Raw genomic sequence first — 19,655 nt, 5'->3', positions numbered from 1 at the left:
AGCACCATCACTTAATTTTTCCTGCAGTAGCTTGAAAGTTTTATTTGTCAGTGGGCATAAGAGAGTATATTATTCATATAATGGCTATTTCCAGTTTAAAGTGTCTGGTTTTATCACCATTATTTTATAACCAAGTCCTCAGCTAAGCATAGATGGATGTTGATAGTGCTTTTTTCCTTTCCTCATTACGCACTCTGAGTGCAATACACTGATGAATCAGGCTGAGCAATACCATGTCCTTTGAGCCAGTGTGAGGGGGACACATTTTTTTTTTTTTTTTTTTTTTGAGACGGAGTCTCGCTCTGTCGCCCAGGCTGGAGTGCAGTGGCCGGATCTCAGCTCACTGCAAGCTCCGCCTCCCGGGTTTACGCCATTCTCCTGCCTCAGCCTCCCGAGTAGCTGGGACTACAGGCGCCCGCCACCTCGCCCAGCTAGTTTTTTGTACTTTTTAGTAGAGACGGGGTTTCACCGTGTTAGCCAGGATGGTCTCGATCTCCTGACCTCGTGATCCGCCCGTCTCGGCCTCCCAAAGTGCTGGGATTACATTGGAACACAGGAATAAAATTTAAATAGAACACCATCTCTATTCCCTAGTGAATAAGTTTATATTCTTCCATGAAAACTGATAAATGTCAAAGTCCCCTTTGTTGATTGAAGAAAAAGAGCACTTTTTTTTTTCTTCACTGTCTTGTCTTTTCAGTGTAAAAAAGAAGTTGGAGAGAGAACTTGACAAAACACAGATAGATGCTCTGAGTCTGGTTGCAGAATATAAACATTCAAAGACTAAACAGATGAAATAAGTTGATGAATCGTTGCTAATATGACATAGAGGCAGACAAACAAAGATGCTGTGAGCTCCCAAGCTGAGTTTTGGGATACAGAGAAGAACCAGGCCACTAAAGGACAACCCAGGATTTTGTATTTGGAATCCACAAAAAAATTACATGAACAACAGTGTTGAATACCTAAAGTTTAGTATTTGTGGTACATTAAAACATACGCCACACACAAACACACAAAACCTTATTTTGTCAGAGTACCAAGTTGCTTTCTAACTCTAGGTTTGTTTTTTTGTCCACTATTTGTTTCAGCAATACTACAATGATTTGACTTACATCCATCTCTTTCTCAAACTGCTATTACCTTGTCAAAAATCTTATGGAATAAGACACGTTCCTGATAATATTTATCACTATTTTGCTATTATCTGATAAAGCTTTCGTACTATTACCAGAAATATCATTCTAGAATATTATTGTTATCATTTTTATTTTTTGCACATTTTAGTGACCTCCAGTGACCTGGATAATCTTTGAAAAAGAAACAAATTCTACAAGGTCCTATGACAATGATTACATTGCCATACTATTTCCAGCCTCTTTGACAACCTAACCTGGTACTGTAATTGCTCTGAGCATACCATAGATCTCCTCCAATTTATTCACTCTAATTCCTTTCTTTTTTCCATAAATATTTATTGAGCATCTACTACGTGGAAGGCATTGTCAAAATTGTTGTGACACAGTGAAAGAAAAAATCTTGCCATTTTGAAGTCTACAGTCCTGTGGGAGAAAGCAGGAGATAAATATGATAAATAAGTATATTACACTGTATATTAAAAGGTGAAAGGGCTGGGCGCAGTGGCTCACGCTTGTAATCCCAGCACTTTGAGAATCTGAGGTGGGCAGATCACGACATCAAGAGATAGAGATCATCCTGGCCAACATGGTGAAACCCCGTCTCTACTAAAAATACAAAAATTAGCTGGGTGTGGTGGCGTGTGCCTGTAATCCCAGCTACTTGGGAGGCTGAAGCAGGAGAATCACTTGAACCTGGGAAGTGGAGGTTGCGGTGAGCCGAGGTCATGCCACTGCACTCTAGCCTGGCAACAGAGCAAGACTCTGTCTCAAAAAAGAAAAAAAAAGTGAAAGGTGGTAGGAGTAAAAAAAATACTGAATAGGAGTGTATGCTGTTGTAGGAGGGGCTTCAAGAATGCATTACATTGGGGAATATATATTTTTTCTATCAATAATTTTGTTCTACAACTAGAATTAATAGGCCTATCTTTTCCAAAGAGAATCTACATATAATATCCTGCATCTGCAGAAAATACTCTGAAAACTGCTTTCTCCCTGAAAACTGTGTTCCCAAATCTGAACACCTTTCCTCCCTAAAGCTGCGTTTGTAGCATTTAAAAATTGATGTTTAACAGTATCTCCCAAGGCTCTCTTATACATTATATTTTACATTTTTGCATTTCTTTTGGGAAAATCATTCACTCTCAGGGCTTCAGGAATCCTCATTGGGCAGATGACATTCACATTTATATACTCGCCAATGGCATTTATTTTGTGGGATCTGGCAGTAGCCTGCAATGCAATGGGGCTCTCTCTTTGTCCCCAGCGGATCGGCAGGTCGAGAAATACCAGACACACACAAGATAGTGAAAGCTGGGTCCAGGGGGTCACCGCATTCTGGTCCCGCGATGCCGCCAATGCACTGGTTATACCAGCATTTACTATTGAATTTTGGTGAGGGCGGGCGTAGGTTAGTGAGGGATTTAGCGTCGTTTGATTATGAGGTGATATGGTCACATGGGGATGAAGTAATTCTTTCACATAACGTCTGTATGCAGAAGTACTGTATACAGAGATACGAATTTACAATATAGTGTGTGCATCAGTAATTTCTAACAGAGCCTTAAAACAGAAACAGTCTTTCCACAACCTATGATTAGCAAGATATTAATCAGCAGTAACAGCTGCAGCAAAAGCTAGTTACAAACAATCAATAGAAACAGGACGTGAAGCTAGACAACTGGTTAGACCAGAAATTCTCAGAAGGGAGTATGCCTTAATCCTGAAGAGGCCTAGAAGAGCCATGGCAAAATGAGGGCGTTTATATTCCTATCTTATCCATAGGAACTGGCACCCCTCATGCGTCCATTTATAGGCTCTCCACAAGGGTCGCATTCCATTCCCAGAGCTATGAACATCTGCTTTTCTGGGATAGGAGTCTTGGCGATGTGAAACCTCCCTGACTGCACGTCTGCTCATAGGCTCTCTGCAGGGGGAAGCAGATCACATGCTGTTGGCTCATTCTGGCAGCCCAACCTGGCATTGTCTTTCCACAATCCTGCATGCAGTTCTGTATTTACAATAATCAGGAGCATTTCATCTTTTCTTCTGTAGCAATAGTTTCAGGGGGTCTCCCTACACACTTCCTAGAATACTAGCTCATATACCTAACTAGCTACCAGAGTTACCCATCTGAATGTCTCAACAATACCTCAGTTTTTAAACTAAATTCTGATCTTTCCTGTGAAACTAGCCCCTGACCCCAAAAAATGAAAATTCTGGAATAGGTGCTATTCATTTTGAAGCCCAAGTCAGAAAACCAGAAGTCATTCTTGATCCATTCCTTTGTTTCACTAGCCACAGCCAATGTCTTAGATTTTTCTCTATTTCTATTACTAAACTCTTCATGCTCCTCTTGGCTGGTCTCTATGAATCTACTCTGGTACTCTGCAAACCATTTTACACATTAATACCAAATATATATACACACATATACATATGTATAGCTATGAAATACATACATATATGTATATACGAAATAAATATATGTATATATAAAATATATATAAACATCACATTCTACACTATATATACACATATACGTGTGTGTATATATATATACATATGCTGGTCTCTATGAATCTACTGTAGTCCTCTCCAATCCATTTTACACATTAAGGACAAATATATATATATGTGTGTGTGTATATATATATTTGCCTAAATCTGTGAATGTATATATAAAATACAATGATTATAAAAAATACATATATTACATGTAAATATATTTGGCCTTAATGTGTAAAATGGATTGGAGAGGACTAGAGTAGATTCATAGAGACCAGCATACACACACACACACACACGTATATGTTTAGATATACATAGTAAGGTGATTACTACAGTTAAGCAAATTAACATACTTATTATCTCATATAGTTTTCTTTTTTCTTTCTTTCCCTTTTACTTATTCTTTTATTATGCATATATTTGAAACTATATAACCATTTCCAACTTTAAGTAACTGGTAAGAGTACCTAAAATCTACTCACTTGGCAAATTACCAATAATAATATTGTACAGTATACAGTACAGTATTAACTAGAGTCTTACTTTTTTTTTTACGGTAGCTCTCTAGACTTATCTAGCCAATATAACTGCAACTTTGTACTCTTTAACCTATATCTTCCCAGTTCTTCACCCACAGCTCCATCCAACCCACCCTAGCATCTGCTAGCCACCAATCCACTTTCTGTTTCAATCTATTCCCTTTCTTTTAAAGATTTCGCATATTGAATCTGTGAAAGGTGATTATTCAAATTGGGCCATTCTTGTCATTCTAACTAAAACAGAGATGAGAAGCCAGGGGGGAAAAACACTCAGGGTGCAGAATATTGCTCTAAAAAATATAATTGACTGCAAGCCCTGAAGCTAAAACTGCCTGCTGTAACCCTAAACCAGTTTTGTCAAATGGCTCCTAAAAGATCTGCTGTAACTCTAAGACTAGTTTTGCCCACCACCGTCACTTACCAGTCACAACTTGCCTCCTCCTCAGAACCTTACTAGCACCAGTGAATTTTCTCAAAGAGCAATATGTAATATTTATCCTTCTTATGACCTCTACCCTTCCTGTTCTTCGAACATATTGAAGACAACTCGGTTTGCGTGTATGCCCTGAATTGCAATTATTTTCTCCCAAATAAACTATTTTAATTTCAGAGATTTGTCTCTATAGCTTATTTGACTTTAATAAATAATAATAAAAATACTGAGACCCTGCAGTATGTCTTTCTGTGTCTGACTCCTTTCACTTATAATATCCTCTAGGTTTATTCATTTTGTAGCACAAAATGTTTTTTAAACTGATGATTTTATTCACTTGGTTAATATTTCTCTTAACTTTTTATCGCTCTTTGGAAAAAAAGCACAGTTCTTCAAGAGGTTTAAAGACCCACTAATGTAATCGCTGACTCCCTTTCTAACCTGGTTACAACTAATCTGCTCCTGGGTTTTGTGCCCGAAACTTCCTGACCTTGTTTCCGTTTCACCAGTGTTCCATGTTTTCTCCTACCATTGACATTTTGCACATTATTTCCCTTCTTCCTGTATTATTCCATTCTCTTATAATCAGAACTTCCCTAATCAGTATTATGCTATCTTTACTCAAACGTCAGAATTTAGGACATTCTGACTTGATCATTTTATATTATATGCATATAACAAAATACTACAGGTACTCCATAAAGAGATACAAATTTTATTTATCACTAAAAATAAATACATTAAAAGACTTAAGAAAAGAATTTAGGATAGCTATAAATTCCCCCAAGATACTATTCCTAATCTTCCATTCAAATACAGGGTATTTTTCTAACTTATTTTTCACAGAACCCATTTGTCTGCCTTTACAACACATCTCAATCTGTATTTCTACATTTATTGTTGTTTCTTTTTTTTTTTCCCAATGCTAGTGTACTCATCATACCAAAAGAACCATAGCAAGCAGGAACTATGTATCTTTTTGCTCACCATTTTATTCCCAGTGTCTTGCCGTGTTCCTAGTACACAGTAGTGTTACTGACACACCAGGGATTCGGTGTCAGTCCTGCTGTTCGCCACACAAAAAGCCCATCACTGGCCAGGCGCGGTGGCTCATACCTGTAATCCCTGCACTTTGGGAGGCTGAGGCAGGCAGACCAGAGGTCAAGAGATGGAGACCATTCTGGCGAACGTGGTGAATCCCCGTCTCTACTAAAAACACAAAAATTAGCTGGGCGTGGTGGCGCGTGCTTGTAGTCCCAGTCCCACCTACTCGGGAAGCTAAGACAGGAGAATCACTTGAACCCGTGAGGCAGAAGTTGCAGTGAGCTGAGATGACACCATTGCACTCCAGCCTGGTGACAGAGCGAGACTCCATCAGGAGGGGGGGAAAAAAAAAAGCCCATCACTGAGACATTGAGTATTGCCAACTAAAAAAGCTTTTATTGGATGTTGCAGTCAGAGATGAGAGCTCAGTCAGTCTCAAATCCAACTCCCTGACTAACTGAAACCAGAGGTTTATATAGCAGGCAAGAAATGTAACAATGTGTAAGAAAACAGAAACTTGGGAGGGGCAAGGAAGCAACCGTGTGGAATGAGGGGTGCAATCTGGTTTCAGTTCTTTGATACTTTTGTGAGAGGCCTGAAGGTCATTTCCTGAGGAAGAATCTCAGATAAAACAACTGTAAGTATCAAGTTTTTAAGACCAGGAGGGTCAATTTCTATGTTTATCAAAAAGGATAGTCTATTGGGCAACTGGGTGAGTTTCAGTGGGAAATCTCAAATTTGTGAAATGCGTGAGGAAACACGTAAGTCTGCCTCTGGTACTTTATGAAAACAATTTAAACTATTTTGAAAAGCTTCCGTAACTTCTTACTGCAACTCTGGATTAATTAGAAAGATATTGCTTTTATAAAATTGAGATAATTTCATTTTCAAATAGAAGGACATGAAAAGATATAAATACTTTCTTTGAATTTTGTTGGTAGTGTTTACAATATTGCAGCTTCTAAATAATTCTTAAATATTATACTTAGTACAGACATAATTTGCAAGTTACACATATTAACAACTTGACTTATGCTTTGAAAATGCCCTTAAAAATAACAGAAACTTATTTATTTGAAATATTTATTATGACTTATTCTGTCTATAGATTTTTCCACTTTACATAACTGATGAGTTCTACATTAGCAATACTATAACAAGTACTGTTTTTTAAGTAGAGGTTATGAAGCATCTATAACTCTTAGAACCTTTGTGATTTTTCTTCAGAGTACCTTCTGAAGTCAAAGGTCTCCAAAAGCAAAGATAAAAGCTATAGATGGACTCTGTAGGGAACAACTGCACAGAATGAGTTGAATGATACCCTGGAGCCATCTTTTGAAGACGGATACTCTCTCTGGGTCAGGTTGGAGTACAGTGTTAATGTCAAACGACCATCACACAAACCAAGCTCCCCTGTGACTTTAGCAGTGATGTATACTCCCAATAAAGAAGTCATTATGAGTTCCTCCAATGACTGACCCCATTTATATAGTATCTAATCTATTTCTAATGAAAATACACTGGCTAGATGCACTTACAGTCTTTTTAAGGAATCATACTCTGCATGTTATACATTCTGGAATGCCCATTTCACCAAGTCTTTGCAGCGTATGCAATTGCCTGCTATAGAATCATGATTTTGAATTAAAAAAATAAAATAAAATTCTGATATTGAATGGCCTGTCTGAATCTGGAAACAGACCCTACATCTTCTTTATCAGAAAACATGCTATTTAAAAACTAAATGCAAAGAATCAATGGAAGTACTTTAACCTAAGGCACTCCAAATAATAGAGAGATGCTATCAAAATATAATGTTTCCAATCCAAATAAAGATTAGCATCCAAGAAGGGGAATAAGGAAAACATTAAATGCCTTACAAATTACAAGGATGTAGTAGTTGGCGATTTAATTAGCTAATGATTTAAGTCATCTGAGTTCTTAGAGAAGAAGTTCAATATGAAGGCTGAGTTACGACTATTATAAGCCAGATAACTGATACTAAGGAAACGATTTATATGAATTAAAAATATTTTATGAGCTTTATATAGTGGTGATGGTAGTACATAATTTCAGTATAGCTAGAAAGGAGAAAATATTTATTATGCTTATTAGAGAAGAAAGATAATATTTTTTGCTTAAGAAAAACAATATAAAATAGACCTTTCATAAAAGCATATTTTAATGCACCTACATTGTTATTCTGTCCCTGTGTTCCATAATTGTTAAGTCTAGTTTCCCAGTGCGGATGATCCATCATATAAATTGACTTGGAATATAATTGATGTTCTCCTCGTATCAGTATACTTCAATTTATGTCTTAGCCATTAAAAATATATATTCAGCATTTCAGCACTGATTAAACACTATAATAAATTTGATTTTACTGAAAAAGTCAATGCAAATTTATTTTTAAAAATTAGAATATATTAGTTGTCTCTGAGTTTTTTTATAATCATTTGAACATTTGAAAAGCAGACAAAGCAAAAATACAGACTAAGGAAATATCTGTATTATTGCTTGAGTATTTTGGTAAACTGTTTCTGTAAACGTTTTATAAATAAACTCTTTATCCTTACTGGCAGCCTTGCAATTGTGACTGACAGTTTTCTTAGGATACTTGGAAAGTTTCCTTTAGGTAAGTGAGTTTTACATTCTACTTACTTGCTCATAGTTCTATAAGTATTGCCATTTCTACTCAAAACCACCATTATAAACAGATAACATAAATGTCTTGCTGTTAGGTCCTGTGTTTACATTGTTATAGCTCCTTTCATCTGCCTAGTACCCATCAAAGGCTTCTCATTTTATTTAGAGTCAACTCCAAATCCCTTGTCATAGCTCAGAAGACTCTGTATCATTGTCATGATTTGTTTTATGTGTCAACTTAGCTAGGCTATAGTACTTAGTTATTTAGTTGAACACTAATATAGATATTGCAGTGAAATCATTTAATAAATGGGGATAATATCTGAGATAAATCTCTTTACATGTACACATATGTACATATACACACACACATGAACATACTTTTCATTCAATCACATGCACACTAACTTACATGCACATATTCTGTTGGTTCTGTTCTCTGGAGAACCTTGACTGACACCAATCGTCCATCTCTGTGCTATCTCACCAGCCTCATTTCCCACGAGTGTCTTCCCTACTTAAACTACTCTAGGCACAATTTTCTTGGGTTTAATCTTTTTGAACCAAGGGTGGTGGGTTTTGTTTTTTTTTTTTTTCTGGTGCTCAGTGTCCTAATTTGGCCGTTATCTTATTACATTTCTTCACCTGTTTTAGGATTCCATTTTCTTTCCTAAAAGCTGTCAGCCAAAAACCTTACTGCATATAGAATTTACTTCTCATGATATGGAATTAGAAATTTCAGATTTTCTTTCTGCTTTATTAGTAACCTCATTTGTCATTCATATTTTATTTCAAGATTTTCTTTTAGAATGCTGGTGATATATATATTTTTTACTCAGGGCAAAAATACAAAAGATTTGGGAAATAAATCACATTTTTGAAGCAAAGTTCCTCAAAAATATTGTCTATTACCTCAGTTGCCTTTTTATCTTCTTGTGTGTATATGTGTATCTATGTATCTATCGCTATTGTGTGCACATTATTTTTAAAAATAACAGTGATCTAATTGAGAAGAGAAATGTTGGCACAGCCTGGCCATGGATTCTACTCATTCTTGTTTAATCTAGTTTATATTATGAGATGGGTGAGGTGGAAGTATTCAGATTTCTGACATCTAGTTTTCACATATCCTGGTGGAGCATTTCATTCAAGTAACTATAACCATTCAAAATTAACACTCACATTCATACATACTATCTGTCATACTTAATTAGCAATGTTTTGATTTGATCTTTGTCGTGTTTTCCGTTCTAAAAGTATTTGATTTTTTTTTCCAAGACAAAGGGGAACTTCTCCAAATTATAGTCCTCTGTGATTTTTTTAAAAATTCAACAGATGACTTACTTCATAAAACTATTTTCTTGCTAAAATTAGCAACAATTTAAAAAAATCATAAATGGTTATAACTGAATCTTTCTATTCTCTGTTGTTCCCATTTCTTTCTAATTGCAAACCATTCTTCCTGAGAAATAGTATATTTACTCCTTAATAGCCTTTCTCCTCCTGCTGTTTATTCTTTAGCTAAAGTTATAATCTCACATATGTGGCATTATAATCATCTCTACAGTCACTAATTGTTCTAAAATGCTACTTTAGGTGAAGGTATACAGCAGGGAGTCAGTAAGCTATGGGAAAAACAATGATGCAGTTCTCACCTGTGCACATTTCTTTGTGTGATGAAGGGAACAATTATCAAATAGAGGTTGATTTCCTGCAATTGCTTCAAGTTATGTTGTTTTTTGAACTTTAAAAAATAGATCATGTTTCCTAAGTTAGTTACTTTTTAGTGCTAACGTATTATAATAGATTTTAAATCACTTCACCTGTTGAGCGAGTATAGTTAATTGTTTTGCATTTATTTTGCTTTGTAGAATCCAACCTATGTTTATGCTTGCTAAAAGATACAACATTCCCAATTATTTTCTAAAGATAATTTTTGGGATTATTTTGCGTGGGAAAATCTAGATGAAAACAAATTATGAAATAAAATCTGTGAAAGTAACTTGTACTTTGAAAGCACAATTATATTTAAAGAAAATCACTTATAAAATGTTAGATTCCTTTTTGGTTCTGTCACTGCATAATGAAACATCTATATTAATTTAGGTTCATTTAATATAATTTAACATAAGTACAAATCTGACTCAAAAATTAAATAATTTATATATGTATGTGTGTATATACATATATATTTGTAATTTAATGAAGACTTCATATATATTTAATGAAGATTTCCTTAAAGGGTATTTGTGAACTTTTACTTAACACACTTCTCAGCAAACTTCTGAGATTTCTTCTGCAGACACTTTCCTCTTTCCAAATCTCACAATTACAAAGGAATTTATCATTCTTTCCCGCTGTCCTATCAGTGTGCTTTTTTGAGAGTAACACATCTCTCCTCCTTTACCCTTTCATTTATCTTCGAATATCATAATGACTGCCCACATACTAACACTGAGTTCTTCCCTGTTGTCTGAACTAAATGAGCCAGAGGCAAATTGTCCTATTATATTGTTTCCGCCTATGTACATATCACGGAAGTGTGATATTTTCTTGCATTACCTTCCTTACAAAAACACTCATGGAATATTTCTGATGCATAATTGTTGCCCTTTTTATAAGGATCAAAATTTCTTCCTCAGTGCATTGTTAATATAAACAGTGTGTCATTTTATCAATGACATACTTAGAATAGGTTATTAATAAATATTTACCTATCCATTAATACATATCAATAAATATTTACCAATTTAGGAAACTAATTTGACCCCAACCTTAATTCTACCTTTTTATGAACAACAACAAAACAATCTGGGAAGATAATTTCACAAAGTGCCAAGACACAGTACCTTGTTCATTCGTTGCTAAAACATTAGATGTTTTCTCCTGTAGCAATTGCTTTCATTTCTATAAATTGAACCATTCACCTGTTCAATGAAGCAAATAACTTCATTATATCATATTTGTATTGAGGTTTTTGAAACTCTGATGAATTTGATTTTCTAGATTGGATTTTTAATGTTTGTGCAAGTTGTATTTTTTTCTACGCCTATGAATATTCTTTTGGAAGCTACTCTAGGGGCCTGTCCTTTAGTTCTCTTGCTTTAGACACTCTGAAAAAACAAGGCACTGCTGCAGTGGGAGGGCTCCCTTTCATTTGTTCTTGGTGTTGTATGCCCTTAGAGATTCAAAATCACTTTTCGGTTTTAGCTTAGTGGAATTGAAAAGATTAACTCCAAGAGGGTCAAATCATATGACCTTGGAAAGAGGATTTAATGGAGATATACTATTGATTGTTTCTGAATATCACCTGCCTAAATTTTTGTAGATAGCAAATGATAAGTAGAACACTGAGTAAAAGGCAAAACTTTTAGAAAACTAACTTTAAAATTTCAGGTTATTTTTCCTGTTTTGAAAAATATATGTTTAATATCTCCTTACCACCTCTTGCAAGTAATAGTTTATCTGTTCATGCATAGCAAATTACCTCTCATGTAGCTTAGAGAAATGTGTGAACTCTTTATATAAATGAAAAGCAGATTGCTTCTTAGAAGAGTAGGTACTACTTCTGGCTCTGCTACCTTCTCTTTTGTAACCTTGCTTAAATTACTTAAAATTTACTAATGTGTAATGATAGAGTGCTACAATATGTGATCTTTAGTATCTTTGCATATCTCCATAAGGCAGGACCTTAATACCGGCCCTCTGTTATTATATTGAGCTCTCTGTTTATATGTGTGTGTATCACAGCGTATTTTTGATTCTGTAACTGACATTTTAACATGGTTATGTTAAAATCATGTTAAAACTAATCATGATAAAATGTTAAGTTACATAATTGGACTTGCGTTATCTATCTTGCATTGCATCAGTCACCCAAGTTCTAACTACCATATGTTCCATTACTAAAATACAAAAACATCAGCAGGACAAGTTATTTAATATCAAAAACTCCCTATGGGTCTTTTTGTATTTCTATCTTCAGTATACTCACCTGTTTTATGAGCATGTAATCTCAATAGAACTCCATAATTATATTATAAATCTATGATAATTTTTAAAATAATAGATGAAAATGCTAAAAATAATAAAGAAGAATCAAGATATTTTATAGACTCATGTTTTTTATTTTAGTATTGGAAAGACCTGAAAGAAAACACCACCTCTTATTCCTGAATCATTTCAATAAATGGTCATTCAGCTTCTGATCGCTTCCACCGACCGGGGATCCAAAAACTTCCAAGCTGCCCACTTTGAATCATGGACAACTAACAATACTTCCACGTAGTGAACTAAGCTTTACCGCTTTGGGACTTTAATTGTTATCACTAGCTCATCTCTTTGAGGTAGTATGGTCTAATTTTCCAAGGAAATTTCTTCAAACACTTGAGTATAATTATTATAGGCCCTATAGTATTTCTATTTTTTAGAATAAACATTGCCAGCTTCTTTAATTATTTTCACAAACTCATAATGAATGGTCTTAACACATACTTCTGAATATACAGAAATCTATCTATCAATTTAGTGTCCAGGAACAAACATACAGCTGCAGCTGTGAGAATTTAATCCTGAGTCAATTGGGATCTCACATTCTTTGACTGCATATCATCTTTAATTAAAATTGTTTAAAGTAAAGACACATATTTATATCAGCCCAAGCACACTTTTAGTTTTAATGCAGACAATTCTAAATTTGGAATATTCTTCAGAAATATAACCATTGCTCGAATTATCTGCATTCTGATTATTTCACAACTTTGGTAAGTTACTGAATGTAATTTCAAAATGTCCATGTTTGTATACGCATATTTAATAAAATTGAAAGTTAACCATTCACTAAACTCTGAATAGATTCAGATAATTTTTTTGAGTAGTAAAAATGTGTACAATGGGTGTCTTAGTCTGTTAGGGCTGCAAGAAAAAAAAAATCATAGATTGAGTGGCTTTTAAACAACATGACATGGGTAATCAGCAACTATCTCAGGAAGATTTATTAGAGAAAGTATAAACATACATTTCAAGGAAGCAACAGGCAGGCCAGCAAGTGAGGAGCTGACTGCAAAGAGACAAAGGCTTGCTGGGGTTTTTATAGGATGGTGTCTGTGCTATGTGCTGAGGAGGGCTTTGTGCAGTATTGATAATGCCAAGGTTGTAGCAAGTTAACTTGCAGTTATATATATCACCTGAGGGTCTGGCAATAACTGGTCTGGGAGATTGTGAGTTATTTGTGCAGGAGGGCTATGCGTTCTGGAGCATGAAGAAAGGCAGACTTAGCTTATCTGCATTCTTTTTTTCTTTTCCTTGGTGTTACCAGCCTGACTCCTTTTTGCTAATTAGGACTGCGCACAACAGAAATTTATTTCTCACAATTTTAGAGGCTAAGAAGTGCAAGATTAATTAAGTGCAATTTTAGAGGCTGAGACGTCCTGGGCAGGACATATTTCCTGTAGATAGCAGTCTTCTAATGTAACCTCACATAGTGAAAGGTGCAAGGGATCCCTCTGGTGTCTCTTTTGTAAAATCTCATTAATAAGTCCTCTGCCGTCATGACTTAATCACTTCCCAAAGATTCCACCTCCTAATACCTTGGGGGTTAAAATTCCAATATATGAATTTTGGGGCAACATAAATATCCAATTTTTTGCAATGGATAAACAGACTCTAACTACAAATGAGGTGACAGTCTGTCATTCAAATAATAGTTGAACTAGGGAAACGTTATAGGAAGAATAAGAACAATACAGGGAATGAATGAGTAATCATGGTAATGTATTCCCTAGCAAGATCAGTTAGTGAGAAGCCTTACATTAGTGAGTCAAAAGGGGCACTAAAGCAGACATGTCTCTGAAAGAGAGTTGAAAATCAGTGCAATAGAATCTACGAAATAATCTATTTACTATGTTATTAGTAAGGGTTCTTAAGAGGGACAGAACTAATAGGAGACACATATATATATGCATGTATGTATGTATATGTAAAGGGGTATTGATTAAGTTTTAACTTACATGATCACAAGGTCCCACAATAGGCTGTCTGCAAGCTGAGGAGCAAGGAGAGCCAGTCCAAGTCCCAAACTGAAGAAACTGGAGTCCCATGTTCGAGGGCAGGAAGCATCCAGAATGGGAGAAAGATGTAGGCTGGGAGACTAGGCCACTCTCTCCTTTTCACATTTTTCTTCCTGCTTTATATTGACTGGTAACTAATTCGATTGTGCCCACAAGATTAGTGGTGAATCTGCCTTCCCTCGCCCACTGACTCAAATGTTTATCTCTTTTGGCAACACCCTCAAAGATGCACCCAGTATCAATACTTTGTATCCTTCAATCCAATCAAGTTGACACACAGTATTAACCATCACAACTATTATCACCTTGAGTTGAGCCTGTGTGGTAAACTGTTCTGACATTGGGGAATGAAAGACAAATAATGCACAATTCAAGTTCCCAGAGTTCACAATCTGACAAAGACCATTAACTCATGAACTTGTGTATTATTTGTTCTCAAGCTGCTATAAAGAACTGCCAGAAACTGGGTAATGTATAAAGAAAAGAAGTTTAATTGACTCACAGTTCTGCATGACTGGGGAGACCTCAGGAAACTTACAATCATGGCAGAAGGAGAAGCAAGCACGTTCTTCTTCACATGATGGCAAGGAGGAGAAGTGCAAGAAGGGTAAATGCCAGACACTTATAAAACCACCAGATCTCATGAGACTATCTTATTATCACAAGAACAGCATGGGAGAAACCACCCCCATCATTTAATTATCTCCACCTGGTCCCGTCCTTGACATATGGGAATTAAGGGGATTACAATTCAAGGTGAGATTTGGGTGGGGACACAAATCCAAACCATATCAACTTGCTATAATAAAACGTGCTGGGAATGGAATTACATAGTAAAACTAAGTCTTGATATCGATAAAATTACATAGTTTCAAATATGTCCATGTAAAAATGTAGGGTAGCTAAAAATAGAATGCAAATATAATATGATGTACATACTACAAAAAATACAATTGACAAAAAAAAGCCTAACAAGCATAAACCATTTTATGAAATAGCAAAAATAAAAACTAAAATCTTATTTACCACCTTAAACATGAATGTGTTCTTTTTCCTTGTTAAGGAATCAAATTTAGCAAATTTAAACTTATCTTTTCGCTATTTACAAGAAATTTTAACTAAAAATAAAATTATATCTAAAGATTGAAAGGAAGAAAAAATATGTATTTTAATGAGTTAATGTTAACAAAGGCCAAGCATAGTGATACTAGTAACAGAAATATCCACAGTCATTATTCTCAGAGCTTGAGCCATTTGTTGCCTAAAAATAGAAATGCAGTTTTAAATAAAATTAAAAATAAGGTTGATTTAATTTAAAAATTAATATCACTTGAATTTTTATGTATGCAATTAAAATGCATTGCGCCCTTCAAGTAAAAAAATAAAATACATAAATGAAACATTGTAGCAAAAGTAAGAATTGGCTTACAAAATAGAAAAATATCTATAAATATATACATATTCCAAAATCAGAAATCATACAGACTGTAACCTATAATTAGAATGCAATGAAACTATATTATAATGAATATAAATAAGCAATTTAAAAAAATCTGGTTTTATTATTTTATTCAGTCTTCTAAATAAGTCTTAATCACAGATAAAATATAAAAGCAAATATGTATAGCATAATAAATACATTCATCATTAGATAAAAATTATTTTAATTTTTTGTCATTAATAAATAGAATTGTGTATACCAACCACCACTGTGAAAAGTTGAAAAATAATTAAAAGTTAGCTTAAGGGATAGAAGAAAAACATTGATAATGAAAGTGAAAATCTATGAAGTCAAAATTCAAAAAAAACTAAAAATCAAAGACTTTGAAATGACCAATTTATTCAACAAGAACTATTAATACTTTCACATACAAAACATTACAAATATACCCACATATACACACACCCCACAAATACACATCCACCATGAAGAAATAGAAGTAAATATAATAAAGCTAAAATAAGTTTCAAAGTAACAAGATGAAATTGACAATTTTGTAGTGGCATACATATTGGTAAAAATTAGGAGTTACAGTAAAACCAAGAAATAGAAAACCTAAATAGAACATTAAATGCTAAATATATTTTAAGCATTGTCTAAGGATTACTCCAAGAAGAACTTTACAAGGAAATTCTATTTTAGTTGAATCAACTGGATTGTCCATACACACTTAATTTTAAACATAAGGCAGAAATTTTTCCCAAAATAGTTTTAATATGCAATTATAATTATGATTTGCATTTGGTATATTAATATACATGTCTATTTCTATCATTTATCAATCATCTATCTATGTGTTTATATACAAGATCAGTCATTGTTGGCAATTCGATCAAAAGAAGTGAATAATTTAGAGTTTTTAAAATATTCTGACATGAATCTCCTATTTAAATGTTTATATCATATAAGTTAATTTAATAATGGAAGGTAAATATAAAAATTTTAACTTATAGTCAAGACATAAGTTAGATCATTTTGGACTCAGGGTACTAATGAAATAGGGGTTAATATAAAGATTTAAAGTCAGGTGGTCTTGTGATGGATGCCTTAGAGGTAGAGGCTGAGTCAGAAATTGAAGTGCACATAAAACTTCAAGGATTTATGGGTATATATGTGAAGGAAAAGAAATGAAATGCACATGCAGCTTTAAGTCCTGTTTAGGAAAAACTTGTAATGAGCGAAATGAAGCAGAATAGAGAAAATTAGAGAGACTAGCATGGTTGTGCTCTCCATTAAATTCTAAGCCTAGGCTACTCTAAGGGTAGATTCTGCAACATAAAAATGTACTTCAGTTGAATCAATGGATATAGTTGTTTGTACCTCTTATAATTCATAATTAGCTGTGGGTCAACTCTTAAGAAAGAAAGCATGCTACTCTTTGCAAGGCAGTGCCAGTTAGGTCAGTTCTCTGGAGAACCGAAGCAACTGTGAGTTATTAACTGCCAACACTCAATAGCAACTAGAAGACAAATAAACTGACCTGGCAAAAGGGATCTGGAGGAGACAACTTGAATCTACTGTCTCCAACCTTTGTACCATTTAATTCTTTTTTTTTTTTTTTTTTTTTTGCTTCTGGAGAAACTTAAAAGAAGAGGCATAACAGAATGAATTGCACTCCCTGTTGCTAAAGCTATTTCTAGTTTCAGGACTATTACTCATCATCTCCATCCTGGAACATCCATTCAAAATGTTTCCCTCCCGTTATATATAGCACTTCTGCTGATCTAGGTACCCTGTCTGTTGGGATAAAGCAGACTTTCATTTCTGAATTGTCTGTGTCCCTGGTTTCACATGCGCTTACCCAGCTGTGGTTGCTATATTTGTTCATTTATAATTAAAACGGAACCTGGAAGTACAAAAAGATACACCTTAGCACATTAAACTAAGTTCCAGGCATATTCCCTTCCTATACCATTGCAACAGTACTAACTTCTCATAAGTTTATTTCCAATAATTCTTCCAGCTTGATATTTCTTTCATGCCTGTTGATCTACTGATACAAAAAGCATCAAATGACCAAGTGAAAGCTGGGGTTTTAAGTTTGGAGATAGAATTAATGTGTTTGTGGTGCCTCTGCTCAGAAAACCAGGATTTCTAATCTCACAGAGCCAAAATGTTTGGGGATGGATTGTACAAAGTTACCATATGAGTCACAAGGAGTGATGATTGATAGTGTCATTCCTATTTATATTCCTTAGTTCCCAGATCCATTCTACCTATTGCAGACACAATACCAGATAATGGGTTTCAGTTTAAAATATAAAAGGATTCTGAAGTGTCACTCACCATCTGATATGGTTTGGATATTTATCCCCCCAAATCTCATGTTGAAATGTAACCTCCAATGTTGAAGGTGGGGCCTGGTGTAAGGTGTTTGGATCATTGAGGCAGATCTCTCATGGCTTGGAGCTGTCTTCAGGAGAGTGAGTGATTTCACATAAAATCTGTTTGTTTAAAAGTGTAGAGAAATCTCCCCCACACTCTGTCTTGCTCTTGCTTCTGCCATGTGATATGGTTGCTCCCACATTTTTTCCCATCATGATTGAAAGCTCCCTGAGGCCTCTCTGGAAGCTGAGCACATGCCAGCATACTATTTCCTCTATAGCCTGCAGAACTGTGAGCCAGTTAAACCTCTTTACTTCATAAATTGCCCAGGCTCAGGCTCAGGCTCAGATATTTTCTTATGGAAATACAAGAATGGCCTAATACATCTTTTTTTTTTTTTTTTTTTTTTTTTTTTTTGAGACGGAGTCTCACTCTGTCACGAGGCTGGAGCGCAGTGGCACAATCTTGGCTCACTGCACCCTCCACCTCCTGGGTTCAAGCGATTCTTCTGCCTCAGCCTCCCGAGTAGCTGGGACTACAGGCGTGTGCCACCATGCCTAGCTAATTTTTACATTTTTAGTAGAGACAGGGTTTCACCATGTAAAACATCATTCTTAAAGGGTATCATCTTCAAGCTGTCATATGATCTTTATCGTCAGTGATATGTATTCGAAGGGAAGGAAATCAGTATGTTGATGAGATGCCTGTTCTCTCACGTTCATTGCAGTATTATTCACAATAACTGAGGTACAGGATCGAACTCAGTGTCCATCAACAGAGGAATGTATAAAGAAATTTGGTACATAATAGAACACTTTTCACCTATAAAAATAATGAAACTATATCATTTGCAGCAACATGCATGAGCCTAGAGGACATTATGTTAGGTGAAATAAAGCAGGTACCGAAAAAAAAAAATACCACATGATATTGGGGAAGCTAAAAAAGTTGATGTTGTAGAAGTAGAGAGTTTTTAGGGATTAGGGAGTTGGGGATAGGGAAGGGTTTGCTAAAGGATACAAGATTACAGCTAGATAGGAAGAATAACTTGTAGTGTTTTAAAACACTGTTGGTGACTTTAGTTAACAATAATTTATGGTTTATTTCAAATAGCTATGAGATAATATTTTGAATATTCTCAACACAAAGAAATTATAAATGTTTGAGGTGATGAGTAAGTTATTTGCCCTGATTTGATCATTGCATTCTGTATAAATGAAATGAAATATCACTCTGTACCCCATAATTATGTACAAGTGTAAGGTTATGTGCCAATTAAAAACAATAATAATTTTAAAGCAGAGAAAATACCAAGTATAGCTGAGGATGTAGAGAACACTTGTGATTGCTGAAGTTAATATACAATGGTGCAATGTTTATGAAAAACTTTATGGCAGTTCCTCAAAAAATTAAACACAGACTTAACATATGATTTAGATTTTCACTTCT

The 19,655-nt window shown here is 34.8% G+C and overlaps 1 long non-coding RNA gene across 2 annotated transcripts in view; it reads left to right on the top strand.

Moving 5' to 3' along the window:
- Window positions 1-6,127: 6,127 nt before the first annotated feature.
- Window positions 6,128-19,655, top strand: part of LOC105477063 (uncharacterized) — a 48,930-nt gene continuing 35,402 nt past the window's right edge. For both annotated transcript variants that reach the window (XR_011614688.1, XR_011614687.1), the window contains exons 1-2: window positions 6,128-6,300; window positions 8,249-8,301. This is a non-coding gene — a long non-coding RNA (uncharacterized lncRNA). The remainder of the gene's footprint in view (window positions 6,301-8,248; window positions 8,302-19,655) is intronic.

This window comes from Macaca nemestrina, chromosome 16 (genome assembly GCF_043159975.1).
Source record: "Macaca nemestrina isolate mMacNem1 chromosome 16, mMacNem.hap1, whole genome shotgun sequence".
NCBI classification, from domain to species: Eukaryota; Metazoa; Chordata; class Mammalia; order Primates; family Cercopithecidae; genus Macaca; species Macaca nemestrina.
Note: the sequence above shows the minus strand (reverse complement) of the source record. Positions and strands in the feature narration are given on the sequence as shown.